Source organism: Sarcophilus harrisii, chromosome 2 (assembly GCF_902635505.1).
Source record: "Sarcophilus harrisii chromosome 2, mSarHar1.11, whole genome shotgun sequence".
Lineage (NCBI taxonomy): Eukaryota > Metazoa > Chordata > Mammalia > Dasyuromorphia > Dasyuridae > Sarcophilus > Sarcophilus harrisii.
Window position 1 is genome coordinate 584,691,624 of NC_045427.1, and position 15,548 is coordinate 584,707,171.

A 15,548-nucleotide genomic window follows, 5' to 3' on the forward strand; every position below is an offset into this window, starting at 1 on the left:
ACAGGAACAAGTAAAAGGAAAGGAGAGCAAGAAATCAGATTTAGGCTGTGAATGGGGAAAAAAAGAAATATTAGATAACAGTTTAAGACAAGTGAAGGGTTTTCAGAATGCAGAAGACCAGGGAGTGTTTGTAAGTGTAAGAAGAGTTTAAATAAATATGTGAGAGAAGAAATTATCAAAAGGCAAACTCCTGGAGGATACAAGAGGGGTAGGCTCAGAGATTACAAACAGAAGCATTTTACTGGAACCTCTTCTTCTGAGACTGAAGCAAAAGAGATAGAGACTGATAGAGAATAAAGGAGAAAAGATGTTTTTAAAAAGAAAGAAAAACAGTTTCTTTGCAAAGATAGCTGATAAAAAATCTAATTTTCTTTTTTGTAGGTGGGAGGAAGAAGGGGAGCAATGTTTGGAATTTTAATAATATAAATAATAATAGTATCTGTATAGTGCTTTAACGTTTGCAAAGAGACTTACAAATATTATCTCATTTGATCCTCACTACGACCCTGGGAGGGAGGAACTATTATTATCTCTTTTACAAATACATATACTTAGGCAGGCATATATCATACCCAGAGTCCCACAGCAAGTAAGTTTTGGGGCTGGATTTGAATTAAAATCATTCTGATTCCAGGCCCATGCAACAGCAATATCTAGCCACACCTAATCATAATTAAGGTCCTTCTAATTTCATGGACCTATTTTAATGATGTAGGGAAAAGCACTGGTTTGGGGATCGGAAGGTCGGTACACCTTTTCTGCCACCTTTCTGACAGCAAATCTTTCATTCTCTTCGGATTTTTCTCATCTATGAAATGAGGGAGGATTGGCTAGATGACCTCTAACCTCATTTCCAGTTCTAAATCATATGACTACACAATTAAAAGTTTCAAAACTACAAAGTATGGAATTCATTCCAACTCTCCAACTTCTACAGATGATGCTCCAGAGGCTAGAGACATTAAATAGCTCACCCACAATAACACTGTGGTGGCTAGGGCAAAATTTCAATCTAGGTCCTCTCATTATAACTCCAGCATTCTTTCCATTTTACCAGAAGGTCTCCCTGTGGTTTTCCTTGATTTCTGACATCCAGGGGAGTTGGGAACCAGCTGTCACTTTCATTCCCTTGACAAGAGAAAAGATACCAGTTTGTCTCTATTCTGGGTCTGCTCCTTCTTATGCAGCAAAAAGAAAAAGGAAAAAAATAAAGAAAAAAATCACTCAACAGTGTGATGCCGTCAGTCTCTGTGAAACCCTGTAATTGTTGGTTCTTTAATCAGAGAGAGGTTTTTCTCAGTCTAATCTGTCTCTCACTCTTCACCTTTTTTCTTAGTGAGGAAGCCTCCTCCTGTCCCTTCCCACTTGACATGGTCCTTGCATCTACATGCAATTGATCCCTTTGTCAACCAGGTCTAAGTCAGAGAATTAAATAGAAATTGCTTTCTGCTTTCTATTGTTTGGAGCCACACAAATTTCAGTCCATCAGAGAAGAGCTGTTTCTGCAGATTTAAGGACATGAGAATTCAGATTCTCAGCAACCATAAAGCAGCCATAAGCAGCATAATGTTGACATTTGCCTGTTAGTGTACCAGGACAGAAATTCAACCCTATTTCATAAATATATACAGAGGTTAACTATGTGTAGAACACTATTTGCCTGGGACAAATGCAAACAAAGAGAAATAAGGTTGCATTGTATCTTTCCCTATAGCCTAGAATTGTCCACAGAAAACTGTTCTGGAATCAGGAAGCCTGGGATTCAAATTCTATTTCTGATTCTTATAGTTATGAAATAATTTGCAGGCAAATATCCTCCCTGGTATTCAGTTTTTTGTTTTTGTTTTTTTTTTTTAAGTAGGGAAACTGCTTCTCTTTCCTTCTAAAAATATCTATCTTTCCTCCTGTATTCTCTATCAGTCCTTCTCTCTTTTGCCTTTAGTTTTTTTTTTAAGTTAGGAAAAATAATACCTTCAATACCTATCTGGCAAGTAGTCATTGTTGTAAAACTCACATGCAATTATATTTGCTTTGCAAAACAGAGTGTTATATAAATATTATTATGTCACTATTATGGGAAAATATTCAGAAACTCTCAAAGATACATATAGTGGGTATAGATAAGGTGGGATGTGGGGACAGTTAGGTGGCACAGTGAATAGAGTACAGGCTTGGAGTCATCTTCCTGAGTTCAAATCTGGCATCAAACACTTACTAACTGTTCAACTTTTTTTTGCCTGAATTTTCTCATTTGCAAAATGAGCAGAAGGAGGAAATGGCAAATTATTCCAGTATCTTTGCCAAGAAAACACTAAATGAGGTCACAAAGAGCTGGACATAACTGGAATAATTGAAGGAAAAAAGGTGGGTGAGAAGGCCATTTAGCTTCCTGAGACATAAAAGACTAAGGCTTGAAGAAGGATTTTTAACACAATTCCAGATACTTCACAAAGAATGCCTTTCTGACCTAGCTTGGCTTGTGATTATAGTGAACAGAATATATAGAAAGGCATAATCTTTTACCTACTATTTTGACACAAAGAATTGCATCCTTTGATATTAGTAAAGTCATTTTTTTTTAATTTGCTTACTTTTCTGGGCTTTGTCATAGTTGTTCCCTAGATACACACTTTGTTGGAACCAAAATGACTTTTTTTGTCCACTGAATATTTCCACATTGTGTCATCATTTTAACCTTTGTACACTGCTTCTTATTCCCTTTCCCATTTCATCCTTGAATTCTTTTTTTATTTTTTAATTCTTTTTAAAATATTTTTATTGAAATCTTTATATATCCCCAAAATTTCTCCCAGTATCCATTCCTCTCCCCCTCTTATAGCAAAAAAAAGCAAATAAAAAGAAGAGAAAGTTAATCTATAATTTTAAAGTCTAAAAATACATGCAATGTTTCATATCTATAAATATCCCATCGTGCAAAGTACTGGGATGCAGTTTTCTTTTCAAATCTATCCTTTTGTTCTTTATTGCAATCTTTTTGCAACATTTATATTTGATCACTTTATGGTTAATTTTCTTTCCATTTATATTGTAGAAGTTATTGTCCATAATTTTTTTAGTTCTTACTTCACTTTGAGTCAAGTTCATGTATTATTTGTATTCATTACATTTCTAATGTGTAATATCCCATTTTGTTTATGTACTATGACATATTTAAACACTCCCCAATTGATAATCATCACCTTGGGATATTTTTCCCTGAACACACCCTGCATCCCATAAGAATATTGGTGATGAGGGTTTAAATCTTGTCTTTTATGTGAACTACTTATGGAATCATAGACATATTTCCTGGGCCTCAGTTTCCTCATCAGTAATTGATAAGAATTTATCAATTAAAAAAGCATTCATTAAGCCCAACTATGGGCCAAGTACTACTCTGAGTTCTTTTCAAACTGCATCAATGAATCTGAGGTCTACTCCTTCAAGAAAAGGCTATTCTCAGTAAAACATCTGACCTGATATTTTCTCACACTAAAATAAAAATGTTGAAAATGTTCATTGTGTTACTTCTCTCAGGTACATTTTTACTTTAATAAGGCACATCGATTTTTAATCAAAGAAATTGACTCCTAAATTCCAGAAATCAATTAATCTAGTGTAAGGGGTATGTGGATTTGTGTGTGTGTGTCTATGTTGCCCATGCAAAGTATTTGCATGTCAATGTAGGTTATTTAAGTGCAGCTCACAGGAAGGTGTGACTAGATATCTCCAGAATCTTACCCACTCTTCTCCAAGATCTTTCCACTAAATACTCACATACTGATCTTCCTCACTTCCTTTAAGTCCCAACTAAAATCCCACCTTCTACAGAAGCCTTCCCTAAGTTCCTTTTAATTCCTATGCTTTTCCTCTTTTAATTATTTTCTATATATCCTGTATTTAGCTTTTTTCATTTGTATTTATTTGCATGATTCGATTGTAAACTCATTGAGGATAGGGACTATCTTTCACCTCTCTTTGTATCCCAGCGCTTAACACAGTGCCTACACACAGTAGGCACTCAATAAATGTTTTTTGAATTGAATGGTGACTTGAATTTTTCTGTGGGTTCCTTGTGGCTTTTGAAAAAGAATTTTAATAAATTTAGTCTTTTACTTAGTTCAACAAACCAAAAGATGATTTTAACTTTGCTGATTTTCTTTCATGAAATATAACTAATGTGCCCATTACTCAGGACACAGTACAGTAACTACATATGGCAGAGGCTCAATAAATGATGATTGATGATAGCATTTATTTCCAGAATAATAAAATCTATGAACAAATGATGACAGATCAGAACCAAGAATTATCCCGCATTCATTCTTTCTTTCATTCCTATAATGCATATTTATCCTATTGTTCTAGTCATATCAGTCTCCTACTCAAAAACTCATAAATTCTCTTTCCCCTTCCTTCAAGGCATAGATCATTCCAGCCCTCTCCCCATCCATACTGTTCTTCCCTACATCACACTTAATCTTTTATCCCTCTCTACATTAGCTATATTATATGTATCTATTTGACATTTTTTATCATACTCAGAGTACATTTCTCATTTATATCCTACAGTACATAGCACATGCATTGTAGAATATAGGTTTACTGCATAAATGAATTTGGTATGCATTAACTTTATATTTTCTGGATACTGTGATATTACACTTAAGATAGAAAATATCATGAATATGTATAATATTTTACTGTTACAAAGGATCTAGAGATCAAAGTGAAGACAAAAGTGAGGTTTAGAATGATTAAAACATGGAAAGAAGAGAGGATAACAGCTGAATTCAAGCCATCATCCTAATTCAAGTCCTTATAGCCTATTTCCAATTATTCCTCATTGATATACTCCTAATTTTTCCTTATACAATCCAATCTTTAAATAAGTCCTCAAATGTTTTTCCTAACTGATTCAAATTTATTAAAGTGATAAATTCTCTATTATATAAAGTCAAAGAATATGAAAGAGCAATTTTCAAAGGAAGAAATTCAAGTTACAAAGAATCAAGAAAAAATGCTCTAAATCACTAATAGAGAAATGCAAATTAAAGCAACTCCCAGGTTCTACTTTACAGTCAAAAGATTGACTAATATGACAAAAGAGAAAAATGGCTTATCAGAGGAGCTATAGGAAAATAGACACACCAAGGTACTGTCGGTAGAGTGTTGTTGAACTAGCTATTCTGGAAAGCACTTTGAAACTATGGCCAAAATGTCATTAATTTTTCTATACCCTTTGACCCAGAAATACCTGTACCAGGCCTATACACCAAAGAAATCAAAGAGAAAATAAAGAGGAAATATACAAAAACCTTTATAGCAGTCTTTTTCATAATAGTTAAAAACTGAAAATTAAGGGGATGTCTTCCCATTGGGGGATGGTTAAACAAATTATGATATATAGTTAATAGTCATAGCTTTAAACCATAAGAAATGATGAAATGGACACTTTCAGCTGAAACTGTGAAGACGTGTATAAACTGAGACAGACTGAAGTGAACAATAGAACAAATTATGCAATAATAAGATTGTAAAGAAAAACAGCTTTGAGAAACTTTATAACCCTGACTAGTATAATACAATACAATAATAAGCCATGATTCTGTAGTCACAAGAATGAAACCTGTTACCTCCCTCATGTCAGTGGTAATAGACTTAGGTTTAACAATGAAATGTAAATTTTTGAATATATATATAAAATGTTATATATTTTTAAATGTTCTTTGTAAGGACTAGCTTTATACATGTCTGTTCCCTGCTAAATAAAAATATTTTAAAAATTTATCTTTAGTTGCTCCTTATTGTGCTGAGGATAAAATACAAATTTATTTGCTTTGAATTTGAAACCCCTACAATCTGTCTCCAATATAGCTTTTCAGATTTATTTCATATTTCTTACATTCATACAATCTCTATTCCTTCCAAACTGGAGAATAGGGTGATATCTTTAGGATTGAAAGAAACTTCAGAGTTCATTTAATCTATTCCTTCCATGTCACAGATGAGGAAATAGGACTCAAAAAGGTAGTCTTCTAGCTGTTTCCTAAATTCAACGTGCTATCTTTTATCCCCTTTCTACTAGGACTATACTCTCTTCTGACTCCTACCTCTGAATTTTTATCTTCACTTAAGGCTCAATCCAGGTACCAACTACCTGATTTCCCATGATACCTCCCATGAACACCATAGTTATTTGAATTCTATATCAAATTATATTTCATTTACTCATTTGTACACATGCTGAATCCCACCACCACTACTAGAATACAAACTCTTGGGGACAAAAAAAAAGTTTTGTTTTGGTTTCTGCTCATATATTGCTCATAATGACACAAATAAATATTTGTCTCTGAATTCAGAGAATGACTAATGTTTAATTACCAGAGTTCACAGCACATTTTACAGATACTGTATCCTCATACAACCCTGAAAGATAAGTGTGATTATTATTTTCATATTACATATGAGGAAACTGAGGCGGATAGATTCCATGTGATTTGTACAGAATCACATAGTTAATAAATGTCTCTAAATGTTTAAATCACCAAAAATGATTCTGGGATAAAAATATTTAATACTCTTTGAGTTAGGATCAATTATTCTCTAATTTCCATGGATTTTCTCTCTATGCATTTATATCTTGGGTATCATCAACCTAAATTTATAATGTAAGTGTATTTTTTAATGTCCTTAATAATTGCTAGGTGCATTATATAGTGAAAGTCTTGTCATCAAGATTTGAGCCCTAGTGACAGGTAAGATCTTGAGTGAATCACTTGAGACAACACGGAGTGGTAAATAAAAAACTGGATTTAGAACAAAGAAAAAAAAATTTCAAGTCCCATTTCTGACACCAAGTGGCTGGGTGACTTTGGGCATATCATAACCTCTCAGAGTTCCAAACAACTCTCTTAGACTATATGATGCAGGGAAGGTATGGTTCTTTCCTGACAGAAGTCTAGTCCTTCACTTAAGTTCTCCATTGAAAACACAGATCTACTTTTTTGTATCTCTTATTATCCAAGATTCATGGTTTTCTCATATATAGATTGAAAATACTAGTGTTTGCATTATCTAGCTGACAATATTATAAAAATAAAAATAAGGGACAGCTAAATGACACAGTGGATAGAGCACCAGTCCTGGAATTAGGAGGACCTGAGTTCAAATCTGATCTCAGACACTTAACACTGTGATCCTGGACAAGTCACTTAACCCCAACTTCTTCAGCCAAAATAAATAAATAAATAAATGAAAATAAATCATATATAGCTAATATTATATAACCAAAACATGTTAAATTGTGTAAACAAAAAATTTGTCTTTCTAATGCAATCATCTTTTTATTATATTAAGCTATGGAAATGTTTGTTTTGTTCCATAAATTAAAAACAAAATTAATTAATTAATTAATTTTAAATGTTATATAAATTAAAAGGTAGGGTATTGCAGCAGAAGTAGTGCTGGAAGTGGGAGACCTTGGTTCAAACCTTGTCTGTGCTATTGACTGGGTGACCATGGAAGAGTTATTTTTTGTCTCCTCATCTATAAAATCACAACAATAATATTAGCTATTATTCATAAGTACTTTAAAGTTTGCTAGTATTAACTCATTTTATTCTTATGACTCTCTCCATTTTACAGATGAAAAATGGAGGCAGAAAGCAGGAAAGTGATTTGTGCAGGTTCACATGGATAGTAAGTATCTAAGTCTGGGTTTGAGTTCAGTGTCTCTTACTCCAGGGTTAGCACTTTCCCCATAGAGCCACCTAGATTTGCTCAAATTGCCTCCCAGGTTTGTGATTAGGAAAGCATTCTATTGATGTAAATTATTATGTTACTACTTCTTCATTAAGCCTCCTTGAAGTATTAAAGAATCAAACATTGCTTTAAGAGCACTTCAGACCTTCCTGAAGTCTTCAAGAGGTCAACTCTTCTCCCCTTCCTCCAACACAGTTATTTCTTTGACTTTCTGTTGACTCTTACAAACTTGTTTCAGTAAGACTTCTTTGCATATGTATAATTTTTAAAGCTGTTCTTTTTTCTTCATTTCTCCTTTATTTGTCAATGCCTGTTTGTGAAACCAGATGGTCTGGGGTATTATCCGCAAAAGTTTTTAATCACTTACTATTCAGTATTATTGGTGTGCTTCTCTCAGCAAATGTGTGTTCCAGAAGTGAGCCCCCTTCTGATATACACAGTGCATGCCCAAGAATGATCCTAAATAGAGACCAAATAACAATAAGATTAAGAGGGACTTGCTTCCTGGCTTTCCCTCAACTTACTCACTTTTTCTTCCTTTCTTTGCTCATTGAATATTTAGTGTGCTCCTATTACAAATACATCACTGCTATATCTTGGAAGATACGCAAGGATAAATAAGACATAGTCCTTGCCTTCAAGGAGTTTATAGTTTAGAAAATTTTTGAAGTGGTCCATCTTTAGGACATAAGAAGAATGAGACAATGCTGAAATCAATAGGCCTTGATTTGCTCATCATATATATTATTATTATTGTCCAGCTTATTTCACATTCATCCATACAAGCTTTCCCATGCTTCTTAGAATCTCTCGTTATGAAAAATACCGTACATTATATTACTATAACATAGTTTACTCAGCTATATCTAATCAAAGAACTCCTTATTTTTTACCTTGTTATCACAAAATTCTAGGAATAATTCGATATAGATTGGTCTTTTAAAAATAATTTTCTTGTTAGTGTATTTCCATTGGTGGTGTCACTGGTAACTTTTATTGCATGATTTTAAATTAGCATATTAATTATTGCACAAAAGTGCAATATAGTATGTTTAAGTATCTAAAAATTTCAGAGGAAAAAGAGATCAACTCCTCCTGGGAGAATCAAGGAAGTTTTCACGCAGGAGGTAGCAACAGAACTAAACTTTAAGAAGGATTTCAACAAATGAATATGGGCAAATGGCATTTCAGGTATTGAGAATTATGTGAGCAAAGTCCTGGAGGCAGAAAATGTAAGCATGAGATATATTTGTGGGATAACAAATAGTCCAGTAGTCCATGAAACAGAGCTTTTTAAACTGTGATTTGAGTTATCCTGGAAGTCTCAGAGATCCATTCAGAGTCTCCATATGAGATCAAAATTACTTTTGTAATAGAATTTAAAATATGAATTCATAAGTTTGTAATGACTTGCCGATTAAAATACTCCTCCCTTTTTTAACTATATAAACCAGATTTTTTTTCATATATTTCAACTAAAACTATATATCTCAGCAGACTGAATGCAGAACCTAGGTTCTTAAGTTAGACATTAAAGACATTTGTAAAAATGCATAAAGTAATGTCATTGTTTTCGTTTTTTATTGTTATTTTCTCATTAAAATGTTATTTATCTTATGCAACAGGTTTATTGTTATTTTAATCAATATATAACTATTCTTTAAATCCATCAGTTTTCATATTTAATTCAGTAAAGAGCAATAACTATAACCTACATAAACAAAAGTCAATAGACATCTTCAACAATTTTTAAGAGTATAAAGGGTCCTAAGACCAAAAAGTTTGAGAACCACTAGGAGTCAATAGGAAGGGGAGAGAGATAGTATGAGATAAGAAAAAAAGGTAGATTGGATCCAGATGATGTTCAAAACAAAACAGAAGAACAAATAAGTTTCATACTATGCCTATATATCATCTAAAGGATATGGTGTGTTGGTAATATTGAGCTTATTCTAAAGATGGGTAATGGGGATACTTTAAGCTTCAGTTCACATTGAGCGTTGGTCATTAGCTAGTCTATTAGATCCAAGTTGACATTAGCCATCACACTTTTGTGTTTCTTGCTTATCTTGCCTGTATTCAATTTGCTTCATTGAAAGACATTATTATCTGCTAAGTATATCATATGTAGAAGTTTCTCTGGGGAATAACAAAGACAATGACCATGTATCCTGGCTAGAGTTTCCATTAAAATGCAAAGTCATCCTTTCAAAATGCTCAGAAATAGTACCTTTCTCTTTTTATTCCATCTGCTTCAATTTAGAACCTGTCAGGTTCAATTTATATCTAATTTCTAGTTCTAAGCCACAGAATTCTCATTTTGGTGAGATGATTTCATGATAGTGAGTTGATTAGTTTTCATTTACTCCAAATTCTCTGCTCTAAGTAATTTGATCTTTAAAAACAAGCAAACAAGTATGGAGAAATAGGTTTCTCTCATAGTGTTGCCATATTTAACATTTTTATCATATTCTTATCATATCTCAGTAAGGATAACTCTATGTATACATACCTTTTTCCCAGGTTTTTACCAGCACCCTTCTTTCTCTGATCATCAAGGTAAACTTTTATTCTCCAAGTCTTGAAACTCCCAGTCTACCTTCCTTCTGAAATTATTAGAAACATTGAAACAGTATTCTTGATATTACATATGATTAACAAGCTCCAACAATGTGTCAGATTAAAAGAGCTAGAAGGAGAAGTAAGATATGATTCTCACCCTCAAAGAGCTTATAGTCTAGCAGTTTATCTCCATAATAACCTGTGTTCCTATATAAATCCTTTATCCCCAAGGATTTTAGATGGGGATGGTACAACACTAAACCAGACATAGCTTCTGTAATTTTCAATTTTTCAAGGTTAACCCAGAAAACATTCTTGGTAACAAATCCATTCAATGGATATAAATTAAGTATCTATGGTAAGCAAGGTTTTTTTGCTGGGGATGAGACAAAAACTAAACAGTCCTATACTTCAAAAATTTTGTATTCTACTGAGGGAAATAAAACTTATATACCAAAAAATATAAAGCATATAAAAAGTAGGAGAGGTGATCAAAAATAACTAGGATGATTAGTATTATCTAGCTGAGCTTTGAACAACAAAGTTTGCAATTCTAGGAGACAAATGAGGAGGAAACAAATCCTAGGTTTCATGGATAGCTTGAATAAAGGCTTAGAAATTGAGATGATTTTGTGTAGACAGAACAGCAAGTAAGACATTTTGGCTAGAACATAGAGTACTTGTGAGTAAGAATTTAAAATAAGATTGGTAAAGGATCACAAAGGCTCTAAAAGCCAAACAAAATATTTACATGGTTTTTTTTCCTAGAGACAGTAGAAGAGTGACATAATCAAACCTGTGCTTTATAAAGATTATCTTGTCAGCTATATGGAACCAATATTGGAGAGGAAAAAAAGATTAGAAGACAAATCTAGAGGTTTTTTTCCATACTTTGTGTAAGAGCTGATGAAGGATTGAATAAAAGTAGTGGTCATATAAATGGAGAAGTAGTGAACACTAGTGATGTTATAATATAATAACTGATTGAGTAGGGAGGTGAGGGAAATGGATGAAATGATGATTGATTATGAGATTACTAACTTGAATTATTTAAAAAATAAGATAGTGGTACACTCAAGAGATAGAGAGAAGTGGAAAATGTGGATTTAGAGGGAAAGATTGTGAATTTTGTTTTAGATGTGTTGCGTTTAAAATACTTAGCAGACATTGTGGTTTCTTCTCTCTTTATATTCTGATGGTAATATCATCAGCTCCTATGTGTTTAGATATCATCTAGATGTAAAGACAAACAAAAAGCAGGTAGGTAGGTAATTAGTTAGCTAGATAGACAGACAGATAGATCAATGGATACTTGTATATGTATCTATGTGAATATGTGTGTATATATATGTATGTATGTATGTATGTATATACACACACAGTCTTGGGCTCTTTCCTTAATTCTAGTCCAATATTACCAACTGTCTATTAGACTTTTTTTTTCTTGGATTCCCCAAACAAAAGTAATTATCTGGATGGATGAAACAGAATAGGATTTTTTAGGGCTAAGAGACATCTACTTGTTATGAAAAAGTTTTGTACATCCCAACCACAGAATATACTACATAGCCCCTCTAAGTATATAACAATTGAAAAAGAGAAAGGCAGAGTGTAGAATACTAGATTGCTGCAGGAAGTATCCTATTATTAAATTGATTGAGAAATTAGAGATGTTTAGTCTGGAAGAAAAGAACATAAATGATATATGATAGCTGTCTTCAAATAGTAGAAGGACTATCTTATGGAAGAGGAGAAAGATTCACTCTTTCTGTTACCAGAGAGCAAAACTCGGAACACTGGGTGAATATATATAAGAGATAGATTCCAATCCAATGTGTAGAAAAACTTACTAAATTGGATTTTTAGAATTAATCACAAATTAAAGAGTTTCAAAACAATTTCATTGGGGTGGCAAGAAAGAGTAGACAGTGCCATTTTCTTTTTTCTCTATTTAGAAGTATCCCAAACTAAAACTATTTGTCTCAAGAATTCATGGCTCCCCCTTCACTTAAGGTCTTCATGTTAGTCAGAAGACTTTGGTTTAAATCCTGATTCAGGCAGTTTCTATTTGTGTGACTTTGGACAAATCTTTTCATTTCTTTGACCTTCAGCTTTTTCATCTGGAAAATAAGGGAATTATACTAGATAACCTTTAAAATTGATTCATTTCTAAATCTGTGATTCTATTATCCTGTAGTAGAATCAGAGCTATTGAACAAGAATTTATGAGTGGATGAGGAATGATGATGGGTCATAGTGTAGAAACTGATACTCATGATCACAAACTAAAAAGCTATTTACAGTTTGATTAAGTGGAAAGAAAGATGGTAGAGAACATCAGTTTCCTTTTCTCTTTTTAAAGTAAAGTTTGGAAACTATTCACTGAGAATCTCTAAATGCTTATAGGATAAGGATAAAAAGCTAAACAAGAAAATGCATCACCACCTAGAGGGAGGAGGGACAAAGGACCAGGATAAGGAATAGTAGGGGAATGAAAAGAGATTATTTTTTCTAGAATAAAGCTTCATCTTTCTGTATAGAGAGCCAGGAGGAAAAAAGGGAAAAAATTAAAACATTTACAAATAATTTTAAAATTAAAAATAGTTGAATTGTTTTAGTACACAGTATAAACTTTTTTTCTTCTTGGCCTTCTTTTGATTGATTGAAATTAACCCTGTAGGGATCTATCCATTTAGAATATCTATGCAAATCTGCAACTCTTCTATAGCTTACAGTTTTAGAAATTTGCCTGAATTACCAACAAGTAAAATGACTTATGCAGGATCACAAAATCAATCTAAAGCTCTTGAAACTAGCACTTGTATTTAGGTGTAGTCTAACTGAGTCTAAGCTTGACCCTCATACATTTGGCTTGTTTAAATATTGCTTGTTTAAATTTCATAATGATTTTAATAACTAAGATCTAACACATCTTTTTGAGATTTTTCATTTTTAATCCCTCTTCCGAGTTTTCTATTTTCTTTATTTAACCTTAATGAATTTATCCTTGTAATTAAAGATATATTGAACCAGATCTATTTTACCAAAGTGAAACAAGGGAATGGAGAGAACATTTACTGCTATGGCTGTTAAGACAGTCTGCATTTAGCAGCTAATTGCCACCATCCTCTTATTCCTTTTTTGCCATGCTACTCGGCATCTTGAAAAAATGTACTGGACAGGACAGAGCAATGAACTAGGAGTGAAGTGACCTGAATTCTATTTCTGGCTTTTCCCCTGACTAGTTGTGTGACTAATCAACTGATCTCTGCAGATCTCAGTTTCCTCATCTGTCAAAGGGGAGTGTGTTAATAAGCTTGTGATTCCATTTTTGGACAACTTTTTGATATGTAAAATATTACCAAGTGAACATATTTATCATGAATACTGCAATACTCTTGGTAACACTAAGATGTCTTATTGTTTTGTATGAGAATGTGTGGGTAGAGGAAATTAACTTCAACTTACCTGAATAATAGGGGGACTGTACTTTTTTGGAAAAGATTTTTTAAAAAGTAAATCTCTGAACATTCATAACTTCAGCTATTACAAACATATAGTCACTGATGCAGTCTTCTTCATTGTACAAAAATGACTGACCACTAATAAGTTGTGTACCAAAAGTCTTTTATTTTTTTTAATTTTTGTTTTGTTTTCCTATTGGTGAAGATGACTTTACCTCCTGCTACCCATGTTCCCATTTAATTCTCACTTGTATCATTGAAATGACACATTGTGAGATGACTGGCCAGGATTAATGGATACAATCTCAGACCCATAGAAGCAACATGTTTCAGTTATGCAACAGTATTTATTAGCTTAGGCAACTCCAAAAAAGCATTCCAGTACTGTTAGCCTTAGAGACTGGAGAGCAGTCTTGTACTAAGTACTAAGAGAGTAACGAGTACCACAAATTTATTGCATTTACCCAAAGAGGATTTCTGAACTCATGATATCAGAAACCATTTAAATGGGAAACTAGGTGGTACAATAGAGAGACTGCCAGGCCTGGAGTCAGGAAAACTCATTTTCCTCTGTTCAAATTTGCCCTCAAACACTTCCTAGCTGGGTGACCAAAAGCAAATCACTTAACCCTGTTTGTCTCTGTTCATCTACAAAATGAGCTGGGATTGGGAATAGGTAGATAAGTTATGGTATGTAAATGTAATGGAATATTAATGTTCTATAATAAATGATGAGCCAGCTAAATTCAGAAAAGCCTGTAGAAACTTACATGAACCAATGCTTAGTGAAGTAAGCAGCAACAAGAGAACATTATATACAGCAACAAGATCATGTGATGATCAATTGTTATTTACTTGGCTTTCTTTAACAATCTGGTGAGTCAAGGCAATTCCAATAGGCGTGGGATGGGAAATACTATCTATATCCAGAAGGAGAACTATGAAGACGAATGTGAATCAAAGCATAGTATTTTCACCTTTGCTTATTTTTCTTTGTTTGTTTGCTTTTCATGTTTTTCCTCTTGGTATGATTTTTCTTGCACAACATGACAAATATGGAAATATTTTTTTAAAAGAATTGTTCATGTATTGTCTATTTCAACTTGCTTGTTGCCTTGGGGAAGGAGGAGGAAAGGGACAGAGGGAGAAAAATTTGGACACAAAGTCTTACAAAAATGAATGTTGAAAACTATTTTTATTTGTAGTTGGGTAAATAGATATATGATTGCAAAATAAAATATCATTGATTTTTTTTAAAATGAGCTGGAGAAGGACATGGCAAACACATTAATATCTCTACCAAGAAAACCCCAAATGGGGTCACAAAGAGTTGGACATAACTGAAAGCAACTGAACAATAACAAAACAAATTGAAGTTCTTGAATGTGAAGGGGGCTATTCCTGTTAAGTCTCAAGTCTGCATTTGCATCTCAGTTTCAGTATAATACTTGTCTTTCAGTATAATAACTTGTATTTTGAATACCACTAAGTTAGATCCTACATATCTAAGATGAGTAGCAAGTACCACCATGAATACTCAGAGCTAGCTCTGAGCTCAGCATGCACTATAAACTAGGGAAGAAAAATGTAGAAAAAGGTATATGACCAATAGGCCATGCAAATCTAGAGAGAAAGTGAAGATTAGATGGGAGCATAGAAATGGTTCCCATCACTTAGTACAATAACTGGTACATAGTAAGTATTTAATAAATGCTTATCCATTGATTAATTTGACAAAAGATGAAAAGGGGTGGA